The sequence below is a fragment of the Chiloscyllium plagiosum genome, unplaced genomic scaffold (assembly GCF_037043375.1).
Source record: "Chiloscyllium plagiosum isolate Xiang-an unplaced genomic scaffold, Cpla_swu_hap1 HiC_scaffold_16, whole genome shotgun sequence".
Taxonomy (NCBI): Eukaryota; Metazoa; Chordata; class Chondrichthyes; order Orectolobiformes; family Hemiscylliidae; genus Chiloscyllium; species Chiloscyllium plagiosum.
Genome location: NW_028270154.1, coordinates 14,783,369 through 14,808,415, shown reverse-complemented (window position 1 = coordinate 14,808,415; position 25,047 = coordinate 14,783,369). Strand labels below are relative to the sequence as shown.

At 44.8% G+C, this 25,047-nt stretch overlaps 1 protein-coding gene across 1 annotated transcript in view; it reads right to left on the bottom strand.

Moving 5' to 3' along the window:
* The window catches only part of LOC122556887 (neuropeptide Y receptor type 2-like), a 136,285-nt gene that overhangs the window by 90,722 nt on the left and 20,516 nt on the right, over window positions 1–25,047 (bottom strand). The gene's annotated exons all lie outside the window — the stretch shown is intronic.

Sequence of the window (25,047 nt, the reverse complement as noted above, 5' to 3'; positions counted from 1 at the left end):
TATCCAGGCATTCACTAAGCACCTATAGTCATAACAGTATATCCAGACATTCACTAAGCACCTATAGTCACAACAGCATATCCAGACATTCACTAAGCACCTATAGTAACAACAGCATATCCAGGCATTCACTAAGCACCTATAGTCACAACAGCATATCCAGACATTCACTAAGCACCTATAGTAACAACAGTACATCCAGGCATTCACTAAGCACCTATAGACACAACAGTATATCCAGGCATTCACTAAGCACCTATTGTCACAACAGTATATCCAGGCATTCACTGAGCACCTATAGTAACAACAGTACATCCAGGCATTCACTAAGCATCGATAGTCACAACAGTATATCCAGGCATTCACTAAACACCTATAGTAACAACAGTATATCCAGGCATTCACTAAGCACCTATAGTCACAACAGTATATCCAGGCATTCACTCAGCACCTACAGTAACAACAGCATATCCAGGCATTCACTAAGCACCTATAGTAACAACCGTATATCCAGGCATTCACTAAGCACCTATAGTAACAACCGTATATCCAGGCATTCACTAAGCACCTATAGTCACAACAGTATATCCAGGCATTCACTAAGCACCTATAGTAACAACAGTATATCCAGGCATTCACTAAGAACCTATAGTCACAACAGTATATCCAGGCATTCACAAGCACCTATAGTAACAACAGTATATCCAGGCATTCACTAAGCACCTATAGTAACAACCATATATCCAGGCATTCACTAAGCACCTATAGTCACAACTGCATATCCAGGCATTCAATAAGCACCTATAGTAACAATAGTATATCCAGGCATTCACTTAGCACCTATAGTAACAACAGTATATCCAGGCATTCACTAAGCACCTATAGTAACAACAGTATATCCAGACATTCATTTAGCACCTATCGTAACAACAGTATAGCCAGGCCTTCACGAAGCACCTCTAGTAACAACAGCATATCCCGGCATTCACTCAGCACCTATAGTCACAACAGCATATCCAGGCATTCACTCAGCACCTATAGTCACAACAGTATATCCAGCAATCACGAAGCACCTATAGTTACAACAGCATATCCCGGCATTCACTCAGCACCTATAGTCACAACAGTATATCCAGGAATTCACTTTTGCCATCTCTAATTGAGGTCACACCTACTCTCCACCACTCCAAGCTGCCCCTTGTTGAAAATGTTGCAAGTTTGTACCCTGACTGGCTCAGCTCCTGCGATGCTTTATCGATCTTATCAAATGCAATTAGCTTTTTGCTATTTCACTTTGATTTCATTCATCAATTGTTGTGGACTCTTAGATGTTTTCAGCACTGAAAGAGGCCATTCAGTCCATCGTGCCCATACTGGTGAATAAAGATCTGACTCTACTAATCCTATTTTCCAGATTTTGACCCATAGTGTTATAGGCTATGGTAGCATTCTGAATGTTTCTGACTCAACCATCCTTTCAGATAGCCACCTCCCTCTGAGGGGAAAAAAGTTCTCAATTCTCCACTTAGCTTTCTACTGCTTACCTTAACTCCCTGGTGATTAATCCCTTCACAAATGGAAAATGTGCCACCCTATCCAACATAACTTTACCCCTCATCATCTTATACACTTTTATCAGGTCCCCTCTCAACCTTCATTGCTCTAAGAAAACAGCCACGGCTTGATCAAATTTTCCTCACAGCTCAGACCCTCCAGCCCAGGCTGTATCCTAGTAAATCTCTCCTACACCCTAGAATCATGCAATCATAAAACCATGAGATACAGAAGAGGTCTCTTGGCCCATTGCCTCTGAATCTTCACCTCCCCGTCCCATTACTGCTTCTGGCTTCAGTAGTGTTTTAGCTATTGGAAGAAAAGTTTGGGTACAATGCAATTTGGGCTTGTACTGGACTACTTCCCCTGTCTCGGACGATGTGTTTCTCCAGCCAAGACTGCCTTGTATGAAACTGTGCTTGAATTACTTGAATCCTTTAATGATTGTTGCTGTCAACTCAGCCTTTCCATTGAATTGCTGATAGTGTAGAAATGATGCGTGGTGTCAAAGTTATGAAGCAGCTAAATTCTTCACTGAGAGGTACTGAACTGAGGGCCACTGTCCATTTATCACATTGTCAGAAACGTTGTAATGTGCTTTCAGGCATTCTACAGTTTCAGATAGGCTTTGAAGTCAGCTGATTCACCTCCCAGTAGACAGGATTGTAGTCTGCTCTAACAAAGTAATCAGTTCCTGTGACAGTGAAAAGACCTACTCCCAGCTTCATCCTTGCTCTGTCTTGGGTGTCATGTCTGTCATCAGTGACATTCTAACTTGCTTTGTTTGGTACTCATTGCAGGTCCTGCCTTAGTTGACATAGTCTTTTTCATTGCTCATGTTCAGCAACTTTCTCAGACTGAATCAATTCCTTGCAGCTTGCATGGATATGCTTCAGCATGCCTTCTCTCGACCCCTTCGCGATAACGACTCAATTTCTCTGCTAGAGTATGACATCTTGGTCAATTATTTCATCCCTGTCTGCCCAGTACACTCATAATAGCAACAGTTCTCTCCTTGATGCTTTCATATTTTCATGACTGCTTCTTGCAACACTTGAAGAGTTATACTGTATTCGGCAGTTTCTGTTAAGTTCAGTAGATCTGCTGAGTGGGCAGAGTATGAGCTGGCGTTTTGCATTGGGTCTAGGAAGGTTTCACTCTCTGCTGTAGCCTCTTCACTTCTTCATCAGTCGTGCTGCTCTGAACAACATGTCTGTCCACTTCCATTGGCGTATGTCATGCCCAAGTAACACCTCTCTAATTGGAGAACATTCTGTAAAGACACTTTGGAATAAATAGTCGTAGCTTGAGGAAAATGCTTTGACGCGGCTTGTGTTCAGGTTCAACTGTCATTTTATCTCTTCAAAGGAGGGTCTGATGAAAATTTTAACTCTTAGCGAGTGGGCAAGGACTCTTTCTCAATCTGAATATAACATCATTCCTGCTGTGCTAATGTAAATACAACCAGTTGTCCTTACAGCATTAGGATTGCTCCAGGGGTTGTCTTGCTGGTATCACACTACACGATGGAATCTCATTTATGCCTTGGTATTTCAGCACTGACATTTCCACCACGAGCTGCTTGATTTTAGTTAATGCTGCTGCTTGTTCTGTACCCTGACACCATTGCTCTCCTTTAGCTGTTGGTTGGTGCAATGGCTCACTCTTTGACAACACATTAGACAAGAAATTTGACAAATCTAACAATCTGCTGTAGCCTCTTCACTTTTCTTCATCAGTTGCATTGCTCTGAACAGCACATCTGTCCACTTCCATTGGGGCATGTCATGTCCAAGTAACATCTCTCTAATTGGAGAACATTCTCTGAACAAATTGCTTCAATTTTTTGCATGTGTTGATTGCTGCATTACTGTTACAGATCATACCTCTTTTTTGAAATCCAGGCAATGAACTTTTATTAGAGTCATAGAGATGTACAGCACAGAAGCGAACTCTTAGGTCCAACTCATCCATGCCGACCAGATATCCTCAATTAATCTAGTCCCATTGCCAGTATTTGGCCCATTATCCTTTCCTATTCATGTACCCATCCAGATGCCTTTTAACTATTGTAATTGTACTCATCTCCACCACTTCCTTGACAGTGTGTTCCATACATGCACCATCCTCTGTGAGAAAAAGTTTCCCCTTAGGTCGCTTTTTAAATCTTGCCCCTCTCACCTTACATGAATGTCCTCTAGTTTTGGACTCCCTTACCCTGGGGAAAAGACCTTGGCTGTTCACCCTATCCATGCCCCTCATGATATTCTAAACTTCTATCATGTCACCCCTCAGCCTCCAGGGAAAATAGACACAGCCTTGTTAGCCTCTCCATGTAGCTCCCTGGCAACATCCTTGTAAACCTTTCTGAACCCTTTCAAGTTTCATAATATCTTTTCTGTAGCTGGGAGACCAAAATTGAAAGCTGCCTTCCAAAAGTGATCTAACCAATATCCTGCACAGCCACAACATGACCTCCTAACCTCTATACTCAATGCACTTACTAATAAAGGCAAGCATCCCAAACCTATTCTTCACTATCCTATCCACCTGCAAGTCCATTTCCAAGGAATGTCAAACCTGCAGTCTAAGGTCTCTTTGTTCAGCAACACTCCCCAGGCCCTGTCCTGATATACCTGTCCAAAATACAGAACCTCACATTTTATCTAAATTAAACTCCATCCCCCACTCTTTGGCCCATTGGCCCATCTGATCAAGTTCTCATTGTACTCTGAGGTAACCTTCTCGGCTGTCCACTGGACCTCTACTTTTGGTGTCATCTGCAAACTTACTAACTACACCTCCTATGTTCACATCCAAGTAATTTATATAAATGACAAATTGTCAGTATATTGCCTATGTACTTGACTTTGGACATCTTTAATTGTAATTCTTTCCTTGTTCACCTTCAGGCTCATCTGGCACACTCTAACACTTGCGTTAAATTTTGATCATGATCCCCAATGATTTCTTTCAATTGTGTCTTCACATCCCTAAATGAGTAAATCAGCCACTAAAGCATCCACTCTGCGAAGATCACTAACTATCTCATGTTGTCTGTATTGATTCTTCTGGAGCCATGAATATGTGAAATGGTATGTGCAGCCATCTGTATCTTCCAAAGTACATGCAGAATGTAGTTAGGAAGCTACTGTATTCACCCAGTTCCATCTGCAGTAACCATCCTTTGCATCCAGGAAGATGGAGATTTTTGCTTTTGCAAGTTGAGATCTAATTCTTTCAATAGTTGGCATGAGATAGTAAGCTCTCCTCAGGGCTTCATTTCAATCCTTTGGGAGACTGCATGCTCTCAGCTTTTCAGGTGGTTTCGTTGCTATCACATTGCTCATCGATTCAGTGGGTGTTGTTACTTTCTTGACCACTTCCTTTTTTTCCAACTCTTCTATCACATCTTTCTGACTGGCCATGAGGGCAGAGGCCCAACTGGTGATCCGGGATCCTTGGTTCGAATCCCACCACAACAGACATTGACATTTGAATGCAATAAAAGTCAAGAATTAAAATTTAATAATGACCATGAAAACTTTGTCAATAGTTGAAAAATCCCATCTGGGATATTAATGCCTCTTAGAGAAGGAAAACTGCCATTCTTATCTGGTCTTGACTATATGCTATTCCAGGAGAAAGTGAGGTCTGCAGATGCTGGAGATCAGAGCTGAAAATGTGTTGCTGGAACAGTGCAGCAGGTCAGGCAGCATCCAGGGAACAGGAGAATCGACGTTTCGGGCATAAGCCCTTCTTCAGGAATGAGGAAAGTGTGTCCAGCAGGCTAAGATAAAAGGTAGGGAGGAGGGACTTGGGGGAGGGGCGTCGGAAATGCGATAGGTGGTAAGAGGTCAAGGTAAGGGTGATAGGTCAGACTGGGGTGGGGGCGGAGAGGTCAGGAAGAAGATTGCAGGTTAGGAAGGCGGTGCTGCGTTCGAGGGATTTGACTGAGACGTGGGGGGAGGGGAAATGAGGAAACTGGTGAAATCCGAGTTCATCCCTTGTGGTTGGAGGGTTCCTAGGCGGAAGATGAGGCGCTCTTCCTCCAACCGTCGTGTTGTTGTGGTCTGGCGATGGAGGAGCGGGAAGTGGAAGAGATGCGGTGGAGGGCATCGTCGACCACGTCAGGGGGGAAATTGCGGTCCTTGAAGAAGGAGGCCATCTGGGTTGAACGTTTTTGGAACTGGTCCTCCTGGGAGCAGATGCAGCGGAGACGAAGGAATTGGGAGAATGGGATGGCGTTTTTACAGGGGGCAGGGTGGGAGGAGGTGTAGTCCAGGTAGCTGTGGGAGTCGGTCGGTTTGTAGTAGATGTCCATGTTGATTCGGTCACCTGAGATAGAAATAGAAAGGTCGAGGAAGGGGAGGGAGGAATCTGAGACTGTCCAGGTGAATTTGAGGTCGGGGTGGAAGGTGTTGGTGAAGTGGATGAACTGTTCAACCTCCTCGTGGGAGCACGAGGCGTCGCCGATACAGTCATCGATTTGGCGGAGGAAAAGGTGGGGGGTGGGGCCAGTGTAGTTGCGGAAGATGGACTGTTCCACATATCCTACGAAGAGGCAGGCATAACTGGGGCCCATGCGGGTGCCCATGGCTACTCCTTTCGTTTGGAAGAAGTGGGAGGATTGGAAAGAGAAGTTGTTCAGGGTGAGGACCAGTTCAGTCAGTCAAAGGAGGGTGTTATTCCAGACAACTCTCAACAATGTGATTGGGTCTTAACTGCCCGAGCAAGGCATTTAGTTGTATCAATCATGAAAAAGCCTCAAACAAAGAAATGAAACTGGACAGACCACCTGGCATTGACTCGGGCACCGCAAATAAGTTCAGCCCTGTAGATCCTGCAAAGTCCTATTTACCTGGGAGTTCGCGTGAAAAATTGGGGGACCTGTCTCTCAGACTAATCAAGCCTGACAGGCACACTCAGGAATCATACCTCACAGACAATGTCCCAGACACTACCATCACCATTCTTGGGTACACCCTGTCCCACCTGCAGGACAGACCAGCAGTGGTGGAATTATAGATTATGTTTTAATATTCAGTGATAGGATTCAGAATCTCAAGCACAGAAAACCAGCCCTCCTCCAACATCTGCACGGTGTCCCTGTTTCCACTGAGGCATAACCAATGCCCCAGCATATGCCTCAGGACTGTGTACAAAGTGGGACTGGTGGGAGTGATTGCAACAATGATTGACATATCTATCCCCATTCTAAACCGCATTCCCCCTCCCCCTCCCCCCACTGAGTAAGATAGAAGGTATTTTCCCATGTTGTCCTTGTCAGAATGCAGACCCAGGCTGAAAGCACCCAACTTGAATCCCATTGTGGCTTCAGAACTGGAAGATCTACAATTGACATGATCCTCAGTCCACCAGCTGCAGGAGAAATGCTGTGAATTGAGGAGATCACTAAATATTGCGCTCATTGATAACACTGAGGTATTGATCATGTGAGCAGAGGCAGTTTATTTAGCTGTTGCCGTCTGAAGCAGCTCAGTGTGATAAGCTCTTGGAAAGCTGCTCAGCCATGCCAGCCTTATATCCAAAACAAAAGTGTGCCAAGTCTTTATCAGAGTGCTGCTCAATAAAAATGATGTCGGATTGGCATTCTGTACAAGGCAACTTCTTCAAGCGTGTAAAGGGTTGATTTGACGGCATGGAAGACAAATATCATAGTCCAGGATGCTGCAATGTCACCATCAACCTATCAACATCACACCCGGAATTGTTGACAGCTTTGCATCTTTGGTATCGACAATCACTTGTACGCTGCCTGCACTCAGACTCAACACCAACGAACAATTTTCAACAATTCTCAAAGCTTGCAAAACCCAAAGCAAAATGTCTACTCCTCGATAAAATTGTGCAACTGGCCATCACTTGCTGAGTAATCCTGGGTGTGCTAATCAGTGGTTAGCACTGTTGCCTCACAGCGCCAGGGACCTGGGTTTGATTCCAGCCTTGGGAAGCTGTCTGTGTAGAGTTTGCACATTCTCCTCGTGTCTGTGTGGAATATTCATTCCAAATCAAGAACTCATGCTCTGCAAATATAAAGAATATGTTCAAACTTTGTGCCTTCTTTAAATTATCCAGGAACTATAATTCTCAAATAATCACACAAAGTGCTGCAGAAACTCCGCAAATCTAACAGCATCTGTGGGGGGAGGAATAGATTGAACTTGTTGAATCGAGTATGACTCCTCTTCCAGCATTCCTTTTATTTAACCATAGTTTCCAGTTTCATTCTCCAACGTAAAGCCTCAACCAATGAGATTTAACATAGTTAAAAATCACACAACACCAGGTTATAGTCCAACAGGTTTAATTGGAAGCACTAGCTTTCAGAGCGACGCTCCTTCATCAGATGATCCTGATTTTTAACTTTGTACACCCCAGTCCAACACCGGCATCTCCAAATCATGAGATTTAACATGCTAATTAATCTGCATGTGTTTCTCTTGTCATATAAATTGTTGTGATTATTTGAAATTTGTCACTCTGGTGTGTGCGTCCTGACAAGCGCATGGGTGAAAAGCATCAAAAACACATCCTTCTTTGTAGCAAGTGTACTACTGAGTGACACCACTATTTGTGGGATCTTGCTGTGTTCAAATTGGTTGATGTGTTTCCTACACTCATAACAGCAAATTCATTGTAAAGGTAGCTCATTGGGATTGTTGAAAAATGAAAGATGCTTCATAAAGAACACTGGGTCACACTTTGATGGTGGAAGGTGCTATAAAAATGTAAGTTTGTTCCACCAAGAAGAGAACCTTCCCTGCAGACTTTGAATCAGGGGATGTCAGATACAGTGCTTTTCTGGATTTTAGCTTTAGTAAAGTTTGGTTCCAACTCAGCATTGGTCAGAATCTAAAACATGAAAACAATAACTAAACAAAAAAATCAGGTTGAGTTATGCAAAAGGTACATGTCAATGTGACTTCAGACCACAGACTGATTTCCCATCGGTACAATTTTTCACTGGTTGTGTGTGATAGGAAGTCATGAGAAATGAGTTTTGTGTTCCGTATTTTAAGATTTTCTGGCCATGAATTAAATGCAGCTGCATGAAAAATGATAAATGAAAGTTCTTTGAAGGAAGGCGCATAAATCTGAGGCACCATCTCCAAAATCCTTAGCGAGACATTCAATAAATACTGCAGACTCTCAGACTTTATCCTAACTTTGAGCTTTCCCTTTTTAATACAGACTTCTGCATGCATCTCTCAGTCGCCAGTGAGGATCTGCATCCTTCACACCGCCAACCTGGCTCAGATGGGGAGGGGGCAGGATGGGGGTTAATCTCCATGTTCAGGAAGCCAGAAGTAAAGTCCCACTCTCCAAACCTTCACCTGTTCAATCCCTTTATTCCTGCTCTGCTATTCAATCAGATCATAACTGATCTGAATCTCAGGTCTATTAAGCTGCCCTTTACTCCCTATCTTTTCATAGCATTCCCTGACAAACATCCATCGATCTCAGTCTGGAAAGCACACGTTTACCCCTCCCCGAGTGTCCACAGCCATTTGAGGAGGGTGGGGAGGGGGGGGTTCCAGATTTTCACAATCCTTTTAAGTGAAGGCGCATTTCCTAATACCACCCAGAACGGCCAAGTTAAGCTTTCAGGTTTCATAGAATCCCTACAGTGTCCAAGTAGGCCATTCAGCCCATTGAGAACACACCACCCCTTCAAAGAGCATCCCACCCAAACTCACATTCTGTCCCTATCCCCACAACCCCACATTTCCCATGGCTCATCCACCTAGCCTACAAATCACTGGACACTGTGGGCAATTTTGCCTGGCCAATCCACCTAACCTGCACATCTTTGGACTGTGGGAGAAAACCAGAGCACCCGGGGGAAACCTGCATAGAGACAGGGAGAATGTCTGTGTGGAGTTTGCACAGTCGCCCGAGACTGGAATCAAACCTGGGTCCTTGGTGCTGTGGGGCAGCAGTGCTAACCACTGAGTTGTCCCAAATATACCATCTAGTTTTGGACTTCCTCTTCACCAGGGAATAGTGAATCTCTCTGTTTATCCCATTTGAAAGCTTGATTCATTACAAATGCTCACGTTAAGTGACTGCCCCTGAATGACCAACATCACAAGTTCAGTTTCTCTTTGCTGTCTACCCTGGAGCTTGAATCCGTTCAACTATTTTAACAGGCAAGAATGTGCTGTAGTCCAAGAGACCACTTTCCCTGGAGCCATGAGCATTTAGGTTTCTCACCTCTGTCTTGAGGGACATTGCCATAAGCCTTGCTCTGGTCCACCTAGACTACATCAAACCCTCATATTACTCTCACATTAACTCTTCAAAAAGTTCAACCAAATTAGTCAGTTATGAAAAATTAGTGATGATTGTCCTTGACTATCTTTTCTAACTTCGGATTCATACTATCTCGAAGAAATGGTCGGCATAATACCTCTACCTTAGCGAGCTTTGAGAAGATTTGTAGCTCAGGTTAAGGTTCTGCATGTAGGTTTGCTCGTTTAGCTGGAAGGTTCATTTTCAGATGATCCTTCACCACACTAGGTAGCATCATCAGTGCGCTTCCGGATGAAGCACTGGTGGTATGGCCCGCTTTCTATTTATGTGTTTGAGTTTCCTTGGGTTGGTGATGTGATTTCCTGTGGTGACATCATTTCCTATGGTGATGCCATTTCCTGTTCTTTTTCTCAGGGTGTGGGTAAATAGGATTCAAGTCAATGTGTTTGTTGATAGAGTTACAGTTGGAATGCCATGCTTCTAGGAATTTTTATGCGTGTCTCTGTTTGGCTTGTCCTAGGATGGATGTGTTGTCCCAGTCAAAGTGCTGTCCTTCCTCATCTGTATGTAAGGATACTAATGAGAGTGGATCATGTTATTTTGTGGCTAGTTGATGTTCATGTATCCTGGTGGCTAGTTTTCTGCCTGTTTGTCCAATGTGGTGTTTGTTACAGTCCTTGCACAGTATTTTGTAAATGGCATTAGTTTTGCTTGTTGTCTGTGTAGGGTCTTTCAAGTTCATTAGCTGCCGTTTTAGTGTGTTGGTGGGTTTGTGGGTGACAAAACATCTGAAAACAAACCTTGCAGCTCAGCGAGAAAACCTATATCCATACCCTCTACCTGCTTCAGGATGATTGGCATGTGATTACTCAAATTGCCCTGCCTCTTTATTTAAATAACATTGACAGCCCTCAAGTCCCCTGACACTAAAAGAAAGGTCAATAATGGAAGGTCAGAATCTCTGCTGCTACTTCCCTTAAATTTTTTCCCAACCTGACATGCAATTCATCTGAGCCTGATGATTTATTCACTCTTCAGGTGAATTCATGTTGATGATCTAAAAGAAGGAACTAAATGTTATATCTCCAAGTTTGCAGATGAAACAAAACTGAGTGGGAGAGTGAACTGTGAGGAGGATACAGAGATGCCCCAGTGTGATTTGGACAAGTTGTGTGTGTGTGTGTGCAAGTACATGGCAGATGAAGTATAATGTGGACAAACATTAGATTATTTACTTTGATTGCAAAAGGAGGCAGGCGGATTATTATCTGGCCTGTGATAGATTTGGGAAGGGAAGAGGTGTCTGGGTGCCCTTGTGCACCAATCACTGAGAGTAAGCGTGCAAGTGCAGCAGTTGGTGAACAAGACAAATGGTGCTTTGGCCTTCATAGAGAGAGGGTTCGAGTACAGGAACAGGGATGTCTTGCTGTAATTGTACAGGTGAGACCATACCTGGAGCATTAGGTACAGTTTTGGTCTTAGTTGAGGAAGGATGTTCTGGCTATGGAAGGAGTGATGAAGAAGTTTACCAGGACTGATGTATGAAGAGAGACTGGATCGGTTAGGACATTTTTCTTGCATTTAGCCTGGCTAGTCTTGTTCTCCTATTTTGCTCTATCCTCTCTGTAAGCTTTTTGATATTCAGAGGCCTCAGTTTCAGAAATTTCACCCTTTTTTCTTTCAATTCTTCCTGCCTCCTCCTTGAATATCTCTCCCTGTTCTGACACTAATTTTAGTGACCATTTCTAATCCACTTTTACCAATTCACATCTCAGCTAATTTAGAACACTTCCTCATGGTCTGTCCAAGTTCTTTTCTCTAAATCGAATCTAACTGAATTAGGACAAATGCATTCAAAATGCTTTCTCAATGATAACCCTACTGTTTTCCAAAACTAATCCTGAACTGCCTCCTCTCTTCTCTACATACTGAGTAAACATGTTCTCCAAAATGCACTTTACAATTTCGGCCTCTTTTCTACCTTTTTTATATTACGTTTTATACCAGTTAATATTAGTGCAGTTGAAATTTCCTACTGTTGCTTCCCTATTGTTCCTGCGCTGTCAGATATTATCAGCCAAAACCTCACCTATCTCCTGCTGGTTGTTCGGCAATATTTTGTAGCCAGCAGTGTGTTTGCCTCTTTTCTGGATCCCATGATGTGGAGTTGCCGGTGTTGGACTGGGGTGGACAACATTAAAAATCACATACAACCAGGTATTGTCCAACAGGTTTATTTGGGGGGGGTAGCTGAAAATGTGTTGCTGGAACAGCGCAGCAGGTCAGGCAGCATCCAGGGAACAGGAGAATCGACGTTTCGGGCATAAGCCCTTCTTCAGGAATGAGGAAAGTGTGTCCAGCAGGCTAAGATAAAAGGTAGGGAGGAGGGACTTGGGGGAGGGGCATTGGAAATGCGATAGGTGGAAAGAGGTCAAGGTGAGGGTGATAGGTCAGAGTGGGGTGGGGGCGGAGAGGTCAGGAAGAAGATTGCAGGTTAGGAAAGCGGTGCTAAGTTTGAGGGATTTGACTGAGACAAGGTGGGGGGAGGGGAAATGAGGAAACTGGTGAAATCCAAGTTCATCCCTTGTAGTTGGAGGGTTCCTAGGCGGAAGATGAGATGCTCTTCCTCCAACCGTCATGTTGTTGTGGTCTGGCGATGGAGGAGTCCAAAGACCTGCATATCCTTGGTGGAGTGGGAGGGGAAGTTGAAGTGTTGAGCCACGGGGTGGTTGGGTTGGTTGGTCCGGGTGTCCCAGAGGTGTTCTCTGAAACGCTCCGCAAGTAGGCGACCTGTCTCCCCAATATAGAGGAGGCCACATCAGGTGCAGAGGATGCAATAGATGATGTTGTGTGGAGGTGCAGGTGAATTTGTGGCGGATATGGAAGTTTCCTTTGGGGCCTTGGAGGGAAGTGAGGGGGAGGTGTGGGCGCAAGTCTTGCACCTCCTGCGGTTGCAGGGGAAGGTGCCGGGAGTGGAGGTTGGGTTGGTGGGGGGTGTGGACCTGACGAGGGAGTCACAGAGGGAGTGGTCTTTACGGAACGCTGATAGGGGAGGGGAGGGAAATATATCCTTGGTGGTGGGGTCCGTTTGGAGGTAGCGGAAATGACGGCGGATGATACGCTGTACATGAAGATTGGTGGGGTGGTAGGTGAGGACCAGTGGGGTTCTGTCCTGGTGGCGGTTGGAGGGGCGGGGCTCAAGGGCAGAGTAGCGGGAAGTGGAAGAGATGTGGTGGAGGGCATCGTCGACCACGTCGGGGGGGAAATTGCAGTCCTTGAAGAAGGAGGCCATCTGTGTTGTACGTTTTTGGAACTGGTCCTCCTGGGAGCAGATGCGGTGGAGACGAAGGAATTGGGAGAATGGGATGGCATTTTTACAGGGGGCAGGGTGGGAGGAGGTGTAGTCCAGGTAGCTGTGGGAGTCGGTCGGTTTGTAGTAGATGTCCGCGTTGATTCGGTTGCCTGAGATAGAAATAGAAAGGTCGAGGAAGGGGAGGGAGGAATCTGAGACTGTCCAGGTGAATTTGAGGTCAGGGTGAAAGGTGTTGGTGAAGTGGATGAACTGTTCAACCTCCTCGTGGGAGCACGAGGCGGCGCCGATAAAGTCATCGATGCAGCGAAGGAAAAGGTGGGGGGTGGGGCCAGTGTAGTTGCGGAAGATGGACTGTTCCACATATCCTACGAAGAGGCAGGCATAGCTGGGGCCCATGCGGGTGCCCATGGCTACTCCTTTCGTTTGGAGGAAGTGGGAGGATTGGAAAGAGAAGTTGTTCAGGGTGAGGACCAGTTCAGTCAGTCGAAGGAGGGTGTCAGTGGAAGGGTACTGGTTGGTACGGCCGGAAAGGAAGAAGCGGAGGGCTTTGAGTCCTTCGTGATGGGGGATGGAGGTGTACAGGGACTGGATGGAGGGTAGTACTTCCACATAAACCTGTTGGACTATAACCTGGTGTTGTGTGAATTTTAACTCTTTTTTGTTCTGGATCCCCAGTTTATCCATGAACACTCATTTGGCAATCATTCTACTACATCATCATTCCTCCTCCGAGCAGTGATTGGTTGGTTCTTTAACCAATATTGCAACAACTCCCCACTTTTTTAACCTCTCTAAGTGATCAGCAATGCCTGTAATGAGGACAGGCAAGGAGTCAATTCTTCCTTTTCAGTTAAGGGATGTTTCAGAAGGACTGGTGAGTGTTAGCCGTTTCCTTAAGCACAAGACTCATTGCAACTAAATATATGCTACTAATCACTGAACATTGTCAACTTTCCAACCTTTGTGTCCTCTGCATTCCATATTCTTTAATTTTCTGTTTTCCGTTTCAAGCTTTTCATTGCTCCCTTCTGCATTGACTCTCAGATTCCAGACCTCCTGGCTAAAAGACTCCTCAAAGAAGAGACATCAGATTTGAAATGTTAATGCTGTTTCTCTCTCCACAGATGTTTCCAGCCCTGCTGAGTTCCTCCAACAACTTTCTCTTCGAAAGAATGCTCCCAACAGTATCAGCCTGCATTCCCATGCCCATTTTGGCTTTAGCCAGTAGAGCTCCCCTGTGGCCCTTGAGTCCCAGGGGGTAATAGAACACAGTGAAGGATACAATGTTACTGCTGCACAGAAGTTGCACAAAGAGTGAGATCAACATTAAGATGGAAATTTGAGAGGTCCATACAGAAGTATCAAAACACTGGAGAAGGAGTGTTCTTGAATCTCTTGGTACGTGTGTTTCAGCTTTTGTATCTTCTGCCCGACTGAAGAGGTTGGAAGTAATTAGAACCGGGTTGGAAGGGGTTTTTGATTATGTCGACTGACTTCCCTCTCCAATGCTCATCAACATCATCTTATTGATTTTGCATATTCACTAGTAATCTGGAGATGCAGGGAGGGAGTAGGGTACCAGATGTGTTGGATGCCAAGGTGCCAGTAGGTCAGGGTTACAGTGTTGCTGGAAAAGCGCAGCAGGTCCAGGTATGTAGGATACCATGTGGTAAAGGGGCAGGGTTCCTTCTGAAGTCCAGAATTTTAATTTCTTTCCTATCTCCCAAGAATCTGTTTGCAGGGCTCTGTTTTTCTTTCTGCAGATATCACCAGTACCAATGTGAGTCACAGTCTGTTAGTTCAACCTGTTGTTTCTCAATGACAGTGTGGATGTGAAATAAGATGGATCCTAAGGTGATGTCGAGATGGGTCCCAGAGGTACAAGAAGGAAAAAAAGGCAAGCTATCGCATACGCTGCCCTAGTACAGTTGCAATAGGTAAGAATCGAGCCAGCCAACTACAGTCCCACCCAGCAGACAAGTTGAATAAAGATGGTCTGTCTACTGTGCCAAAAGATACAGTCAAAACGAGGAGGGGCAGTTTACTTTTGGTGGAGTCGTGTGCTATGTCATTTGTGACTGATAATTGCCTTTTTATTACTGTGCGGGGGTGAGAAGCTAACGGAAGGATTCAGACATAGAGCCACGGGGAAGTTGAACATGGGAGGCAGCAGCATGTACAGAGGCTTCTATGGAAAGAGAAACAAGGAGAGCAGCACAAGTTCACTGCAGCCCGGAAATATTGGCAGAAAAGTGACAGGGATTTGAGAAGGAGACCCTCAGCTAGGTGAGTCTGAGTAAGGCAACAGCCAGTGAGGGGAAAGCTGCTAATAGCTGATGGTAGTTCACATTTAGAACCATCTGTAGTGACAGCCTCAGCAGCTTGTGAACACACTGATAGACACTTCATTCCTGGCTTCATCTCATTAAAATCACCAAGTACATCTCCTTATAAATGACCCCAGATTATTATGTGAGAGAGAGAAAAGGTTTCACTTTCAGTAATTTACAGAATCATACGTGTGTTAGGCAGTTAGCGGGGCTTGAAATGAAAACAGATTTATATATTGTTCTTTGGACTGCATCTGTTGGCATCAGAGACCCCCTTCCTCACCCCCACTGCTAAATGCAACAATGTGGATATTGACCACATCAGGTGCCACATGCTGTATAGTCAAACAGTCACATGGGTAACTGTGGGAAAAGATTTACTAACCCATGATAGGCCCACAAAAGCAAAATTGACCAAACTATACCAGAAACCCAGAATTCCCACACAGCTCACAAGCCGAATCAGACAGCACGCAGACAAGGGAATACACTTTAAGCTCCCACGAACAATGACAGAGCACCACAGATATCTCAAAGCCCGAAGGGCAGTTTCACAACCCAGCAATATCAGGTCAGACAACGAGGTACCAGCAAGGACTTGCTCTGAGAACAAGACAATGGAAGCACCTCACCACTTCAGAGGGGACATTAACACCTACCTGTGAAGAAGAATGGAACCATCGATACTGTCAGGATGTTGCATTGTGTGAAGGAACAGGACATTCATCTGATAACTGTTTTCCAATTAGTATCCTTGTAACTAGATTACTCCATTTCCAGATACATTGTAGTTTCCCATTTCTTTATTAGTGCCATTGTGCAGCATTATTATAAAACTGATCTCATCCTCAGCTCTGGGAAGAGAAATCTGATCTACCTGTACAGACTGTCAGTTCTGTGTCAGCTGGTCTGTTTGCTCTTCCAGCGATTTCGCTTGCAATAAACTGTTCATCAATTTCACTTCGAGTTGTGTTTTGTGATCTCTAACCTACTGGGCAAATTTCTCTGACAGTAACAAAAACAGAAATTGCTGGAAAAGCTCAGCAGGTGTGACAGCATCTGTGGAGAGAAATCAGAGTTAATGTCTTGGGTCCAGTGACCCTTCCTCAAAATCTTCGACCATCCTAGAGGACAGGACAGTGGGGCTGCCTTTACATTAATCTCCTCCAAGACAGAATCTTCGTGCCAGAGTTCTGATTGAAGAGTTTAACTTTGAGAATAAAAACCCTCCTGGTTGTAAATTCGTTAGTCACAGGCTCAGTTTCAAGCCAAAATGTTGCGGGGATGGGATTTGGGGGAGGAGGTGGTGGTTTAAGCTCCATTCCAGAGCATCCACTTAGAGCCTGGACTGACACTTCAGGACAAAAACACAATACCTTTCATTTCGACACTGCCTTTCACAAAGCAGAGATCCTGAGACATTTCACAGGAGTTTAACGGGCAGAATATGATCCATTGCTTTTAGGGGCATCTTAGGAATGATGGACAAAAACACGGCAACAGAAAAAGCATTAGGAACTGGGGTTCACCCTCCAAAATGGATACACGTGTGCTCACAATGATGCAGAGTGAGGCAGCTCAGTGACAAATAGACTGACAGAATGCAACACATTCCCTTCTAGTGGACAGATTAGTCAGTCACCTCCATTCACAGCGGTGGACACAGACTGCAAGGGGTTACTGCTGGCACTGGGTTCAGTTCTGGAAGGAACCAATGCAATAAAGTTCAGCGCCGTGGTCACTTCCACAGACAGCAGCATCACTGTCCCTTTTGCGAGTGAGACAGGAGGATATCCATGAGCACCTTGTTTATAAAATGTATTGTTCACACACTGTTCCTGAACACCCTGTGGATATAGCTCCTCCTCGAACCCTACTCCCCCTCCCCACACCCGCCCCTCCAGCATCCTATCATTTGCCTCAACTCAATCTCGCTCTCATTCTGGAGTCCAGGGAGGTTTCGCTTGTGGCCAGGAATGAGTGAGCTGAGTAGAATGCTTTCAATCGAAGTCAAGGTCTTCACCAGCGTAACAGCGTAAATCCCTGTGGATTTCACTAATTTTAAACAACTCCGCAAACTCCAAACACAATCAGCAGCACTGAATGAGAAATGACCTTAAAGTGCTCAATGATTCCCTTTTTAAAAGATTTTGCTGTGGGCTGGGCTGGGGAGGACTGGCCCTTCCTGCTGTTGAATGCAAGTTTAGCTCTGTGTGTCTGGGAGACAGCAAGTGCTAGAATGCTGCGATTGGTGTCAAATCAGAGACACACTCTCACTGCACCACAATGGGCTCAAGGAGCCAGATGGCCTACTCCTGTCCTAGATTAGAGTGGTGCTGGAAAAGCACAGCAGTTCAGGCAGCTTCCGAGGAGCAGCAAAATCGACGTTTTATCAGTATTCCTGATGAAGGGCTTTCGCCCGAAACGTCGATTTTGCTGCTCCTCGGAAGCTGCCTGAACTGCTGTGCTTTTCCAGAACCACTCTAATCTAGAATCTGGTTTCCAGCATCTGTAGTCATTGTTTTTACCTAGTCCCGTCCTAGTTCTTATGTTCAATGTGCCTACACTGATCACTTCTGCCACACATTCCTCAGACAGGGAGATCTTGAGGTACAGCACATAGTGCCCCTCCATGTTTGGCTCCCACTCCAAGACTTGTTGATGAGGAACATCTGTTCATAGTGGGGCCCAAAGGACTGAGTACCATTAATAAATCTGCCAATGGCGAGTGGTGAAAGTGGGAGAGACTCAGGCAGGCAGGTGATTAGATAAAAGCATTGAGGTCTCCTGCATCACCAATCAGAGTTCCAGATTGCAATGTGCCTCTTCCCACAGCAGAACAGACCCTGGGTAATCTGTAATAGATGACCACCACAGTCCAATGCCAGTCCTAAAGTGGTGCCCAGCATTGACTCTTTCTGAAGCAGGCTTGCTTGATGTGGACATATTTGACTCCACAATGGTCTCTGAACGGTTGGGAACTATGGAGCCAATCAGCTTTGCAGCCAATTAACCTTGATTACTTCATAAAGATATTTTTGAATTAACTTGTCCAGGGATGTTATGACCCCACTCTGGAGCAGGTGGGACTTGAAGCTGGGTCTCCTGGCTCAGAGATAGGGACACTTCCACTGCACCACGAGTTCTTCAGACTTCATTTAGATGAAGCGATTATAAATGGAGAAAGCTGCAAATAATTGCTTTGCTCTGCTGGTCTCTAGGGTTCCGTTTTTATTTCTAGCAGTTTTGGGTTTTTTTAAAAATATTGTTACATCATCGATTCACATCTTTTCTGTTCAGTCACTTCTGACTGATTAGAACACCCACCTCAGGAAAGTGAACAGCAGCCAATTCTTTTTAAAAATAAGAGTTTAAGGATCAGTGTCTTAGATGGCAATAGCTTAGATTCAGCTAACTAGATAGCATTTGTATAGGACGTCATCAAAATCCAGATATAAGCTATTGAGTTTATGTAATTTAGGTGCTATGCAGTTAATTCCCTAGCAACTGGGAAATGAGCTGTTATGGGATAATTGACTAACTAGTAGGATGTATTAACTGAAATATCATGACAATCTCTGCGTTAACAAGTCTTGTCTTCTGCAGGTCTCACTCCGATTGCAATTCGTCCTCACTTTCAGATTATCTAATTAGGAATTGATTACAAATTTGATCAAAGAATTCAACAACTCATTAAGCTAACGTTTTTTTCAAGCAAATCTATTTTCAGCAGAGTGCAACGTACTTTGTCCCCGTTACCCTGTTGTCTGTCAGGAGCTGCAGGATTTGAATCAGTGTGGGGTTTTTTTATCACACAGCATGGCCCTTTGTCGAGAAAGGCACTGCTTGTCACTGGCTATTCGGGTGTTTCCTTTCTTCCTGGTGGTGGGAAATGAATAAAGATTTGTACACCTGTTGTCTTTCACTGTGTCTCACATCTGCACACACACAACATGGGTGCTGGGGAAAATATAAGCAGTACTGCTTAGTGTAGGTGGTAGTGAAGGGGATAAGGGAAAAAAAGATGAAAGAAAACAACTAGGAGATTGAGAATCTCCTCAGTTTAGGGGACTGACTCTGTGCTGGCTGGGCCATAGTCAGTGTGTTACCGCTGCTGTTGGTTCCTGCTAAAGAAACGATACTTTCAGCAGCTGTGAGTTGAATTGAGTGTAACACACATTGACTGGTGATGGTGTAGCTTTGCGCTGAGGCCTAACGACAGGCTGCTGAATCTTCAGGTGGAACACAGCATTTTCAACCCCTCCTTCTCATTGTCCTCCAGTCCCTTGAGTGACCAAGTACTCCCCCATCGCCCACATGTCCCTGCTCATACCCTCCTGCCCCACCAACACTCTCCTGCCCTGTCTCTCACTGGGACTCAATGTCGCCGCCATCTCAGCTTTGGAGCGATTTGCCAAGTCAAAGGTCACTCAGAAGATGAAACCAGTCTAAAACCCTCATCCCAAAATGATGTGGGAACTGTTTCAATTGGACATTTCCAAACTGGGCTAGATATTTGAAAAAAAAAACTCGAGGCAGAATTTGTTCTGATGTAAGGTGACCGCACCTTTCTCTCCATTGATATCACCTGAGCTGCTGATGTTTTCTGTTTTCAGTTCTTATTTCAGATTTCCAGCAATGCTTTCCTTTTTGCAACAGGTTTTTCTGTTGAGGAAGGGTGTTGAGGAATATAGAGCGATTGCAGGGAAATGGAGCAGGGGGAGACATCAATCAGGCTGGAGAGGCTCAACAGCCTGCCCCTTGCTCCCATATATCAGGCTAGAGGGGCTGAATGGCCTCTTCCCATTCCTGAACAGGCTCCAAGAGTTGCACAGCAAACCCCTGTTTCTGTGTGACTGATAATGTATAAAATAAGCATCTCCCATTTCTGTGCAGCAGACCCAGGAGGCTGAATGCCCCTCTCCTGTTCATATGCAAGACACCCCAGAGCTGAATGGTTTCTTGTTCTTCATCTGTATGAAGCTCAATTTGTGTCACTGAGTCATACAGCTTAAAACAGGCCCTTCAGCCCATCATGTCCATGCTGACTAACAAATAACCTGCACTTGGTCCAGAGTCTACCATGCCCTGGCATTTTAAGTGCTTGTCCAGATGAATTTTAAATATTGCAAGAATCCTCCAACCTCTCAGGCAGCACATTCCGCATTTCTATCACACTCTAGGTGAAAAATGTTTTCCTCAAATCCCCGCTAAACCATTTACTCCTCATCTTAAACCCATGCCCTCTGGTTTTAGACACATCTGCCATGGGGAAGAGATTCTCACAATCCATGGTCTCTCATAATTTTTGCGTATCTTAAACAGATTCTCCTTCAGCCTCCTCTAATCCAGGGACAACAAACCCACCCTATCCAGTCTCTCCTCATAACAGAGTCTTTCCATCCCCAGGCAACATCTTGGTGAATCTCCTCTGCACCTGTGGACACTATTTGTGCACAGCGCAAAGCTACACCATCACCAGTCAATGTGTGTTACACTCAATTCAACTCACAGCTGCTGAAAGTATCGTTTCTTTAGCAGGAACCAACAGCAGCAGTAACACACTGACTATGGCCCAGCCAGCGCAGAGTCAGTCCCCTAAACTGAGGAGATTCCAGTGCAATCACATCTTTCCAATAATGTGGCGACCAGAACTGCATGCACTATTTCATCTATGGCTAATCAATATTTCACAGAGCAGCAACAAGATTTCCTAGCTCCAACGTTCTCAGCCCCAGCTAATAAAGGTAAGTATACCATAAGCCATCTTCACCGCCCTGTCTACGTGTGCTGACATCATCAGGGACCTGTACACCAGGGTCCCTTTATCCTTCAGAGCTCCCTAAGGACCTAGCATTCATCGTAAATATCCTTCCCTTATTAAACCTCCCAAAATGCATAACTTCACACTTAACAGGATTAAATTCCATCTGTCATTGCTCAGCTCAATTTACCAACTGATCACCATCAAACTGTTGCCTGAGACCATCCAGCTCTGTATCAACAACATCTTCCATTTTTGTGTCATCTGCAAAGTTACTAATTATACCTCCTACACTTGCATCCAAGTTATTAATGTACCTAACAGAACTGACTGAATGACGTGCCGAAATAGGAAGATACCAAACCCGAGGGATTGAATGGATTTCTTCTGTTTCTATGTAAAAGGCTCAGCAGGCTGAATAGTCAATTTCTGTTCTTATGTTAGACCCTTGAGGGACTGAATGGTCTCCATCTGTTCCAAAAACACCTTAGAAACACAGCTGAATCATACTGGCAGAATGCAGCCTCTCAACTTGCTTACACTGAGACTATTTCAAAACTTTAATCACCTCTCTCTGTCTCATGCAGCACACAATTAAAATTTACGAGGCACCTTTATGTAAGATAGTTTTCAGGCACAAAAGCTTGAAGCAATCACTCCAGCATCTACACTGAGCAGGAATTTGAGCTGCTTATCTCTATCAGAGGACAGCAAAGTAAACATATTGAAAGCAAAGGAATCAATTTCTTTGCATGAAATTGACCGCTCAGCTCAAGGCATATTTCTGTTAACCCTTGCCACATTGGTTCCATGCAACAAGTAAATGCCCGATAAGGGGGTTTTCATCCCATAGGTAGGTGGACTGATATCCCTTACTTTCTGGTTACACAGCTCCCTGAAGTCTGCTTTCAGGACCTCAGTACCACATCAGTCTCAGGCATTAGGGTGACATGGTGGCTCAGTGGTTAGCACTGCTACCTCACAGCAGCAGGGTCCTAGGTTCAATTCCAGCCTCGGGTGACTGTCTATGTGGAGTTTGCACATTCTCCTGGTGTCTGCTTGGCTTTCCTCCTAGAGCCTAAAGATGTGCAGGTCAGGTGAGTTGGCCATGCTAAATTGCCCCTAGAGTTAGGTGCATTAGTCAGAGGGAAATGGGTCTGGGTGGGTTACTCTTCGAAGGGTCAGTGTGGACTGGTTGGGCTGAAGGGCCTGTTTCTGCACTGTAGAGAATCATCACTTTATCAACACAGACTTGAGTCTGATGAATCTCCATAAGAGGAGGGGTCTACAACCATTCCATAGCTTCCTTCACTCTGGCATCTGGGAGGCAACATAGCATCCTGGAGTCATGTCAATCTCCTGACTATAGAATCTCCAATCATTATTATTCTTCCCTTGTACAATTGATCTACCCTTGGTACCACCAAGTTTACTCTGGCTGCGCTCTACTGAGGAACCTTGCCCTCACCAGTATTCAATGTGAAATACCAGCTAGCAACTAACAACCGACTGTGACATCTCATGCATTACCTGTCTAGTTTTCACAAACTGGGTGGCAGTTACCCATTCCATCTCTGCCTGCACATTTTTAACTTGCACTGTCACCACCTCCCTGAAGTTGCTGTCCATACACTATGTGGGTCATGGGTTGACAACAGTGCCTCCTGCTGGCACTTCAGTTCCAAAAGCCCCAGGCCAAGCTTGCACAGCTGGTGTCTCAACCTATGGGAGCTCAGCTCAGACATGGTAGTCTTCACATGCACCACAAGCTGTAAATTCCACTAGTCTGAGCTGAGCTCCCATAACTTAACATAATAGTCGAATAACTCAGCAGTATTTAGATTCTTCCCTTGTACCAAAGCACAAGTCAACTACAGGAGACTTAAATTGGCAGAAGATAAAGGAACACTCCCCAGCGTTCCCACCCCCCAAACTCCATCTGGTTTACACTCTGTCCAATTAAAGCAGCATTTAGAGTATACAGGCCATCTCCTAGGGAGTGCTGTATATTTTCTGAAAACAACTGACTCAAGGTTCAAACAGCCAGGTGCATGCAGACTCCAATTAACTAGCCATAGCTTTTCTTGGAGCTTGTATACTTGGGTCTAAATTTACAATAAACTTAACTTAAAATATAATAATTGGTTAATTGATAAATTAAGGAAAAGTATCTAGACTTTAAATAAAAATTATCCTTTAAGGCATTCTCAGTTGTGGATGTTATTAGAGTACAATGGAACCCCTACAGTGCAGAAACAGACCCTTTGGCCCAACAAGGCCACACCAACCCTCCAAAGAGTAATCCACCCAGATCCATTCCCCTCCCCTACCATCCTACATTTACCCCTGACTAATGCACCTAACCTACACATCCCTGAACACTATGGGCAATTTAGCATGGCCAATCCACCTAACCTGCACATCTTCGGACTGTGGGAGGAAACCAACACAGACACGGGAAGAACATGCAAACTCCACACAGAGAGGTGCCCACGGCTGAAACCAAACCTGGGTCCATGACACTGTGAGGCAGCAGTACTAACCACTGAACCACCATGTCATCCCCATTGAATGTATTGATATGTAGAAAGTGAGAACTGCAGATGCTGGAAATCAGAGTTGTGGGTGTGGTGCTGAAAAAGTACAGCAGGCCAGGCAGCATCTGAGGAGCAGGAGATACAAATGTCTCTGCTAGTGGCCATGCAATTTCTTCCTTAACTTCCCATAAGATCCTAAATCTTGAGGGAACTGCAGTGTAGTAGGGTCTGTACTAAGGAAACAGCAGTGTCAGAGGGACAGTATGAGGAGGATAGCATTGTTGGAGAGACAATACTGAAGGAGCACTGTAACATTCGAGGGGCAATTCTGACAGAGCTGCATAGTTGGAGAGGGGAGCATTGTACTTTTGGAGGGGTACTTTAAAAGCTCCATGACACATTTTCTCAACTTCCTCAGGGGAATAATGTAGGACCATTTTCTGCTCCTTTAACAATGACCTGCTTCCCTCCGTCATAAGGACAGATATGGGGACTGATAACTGCACAAAATTTAACACCATTCACGACTCCTCAGAAACTGAAGCAGTCTATGTGCTGATGCAGCAAGATCTGGTGATATCCAGATGTGGGCTGACATGGAACAAGTAACATTTGCGCAAAGACAATCTCCAACAAGAGACAATCTAACAATCACTGTGTCTCTTTTTACCTGAAGCACGCATCAAAAATTTAAAAATAAAAGGATGCTATTTAGGTTTAAGATAAGGAGAAATTATTTTGTGAATCTTTGGAATTCTCTACCACAGAAAGATGAGGAGGTTCAATCTTTGAGCATGTTTAAGGTAGAAATTGACAGATTTCTGATTACTGGGCCATACAGGGTTACAGAGATGGGGTGCGTAAGAGGCATTGAATTGGTCATGGTCATAATGAACGGTGAGGTAGGCTCGACAGGCTGAATGGCCTACTCCTGTTTTTACATTCCACTCTCAGAAAGGCAATTCTGAAGCAGCACGGTGGTGTGGGTAGGAGTGGTAATACTGAGGTGAGACAGTGTTAAAGGAGTGCAGCGCTGTCATAGGGCAGGTACTGAGGGAATGCTGCACTATTGATGCCAAATCAGTGGCGAGGGAAAGTGAACTGTTGAGAAGAATTGTCATTCTCAACTCTTTCTTTATAATCTACTCACTGGATATGGGCATCGCTAGCTCAAACATCGCTAGCCTCATTCTATTTTCCCAAAGGACAGTTAAGAGTCAATCATATTGCTGTGCCTCTGGTCTCACATGTAGATCAGAACAGGTAGGAATA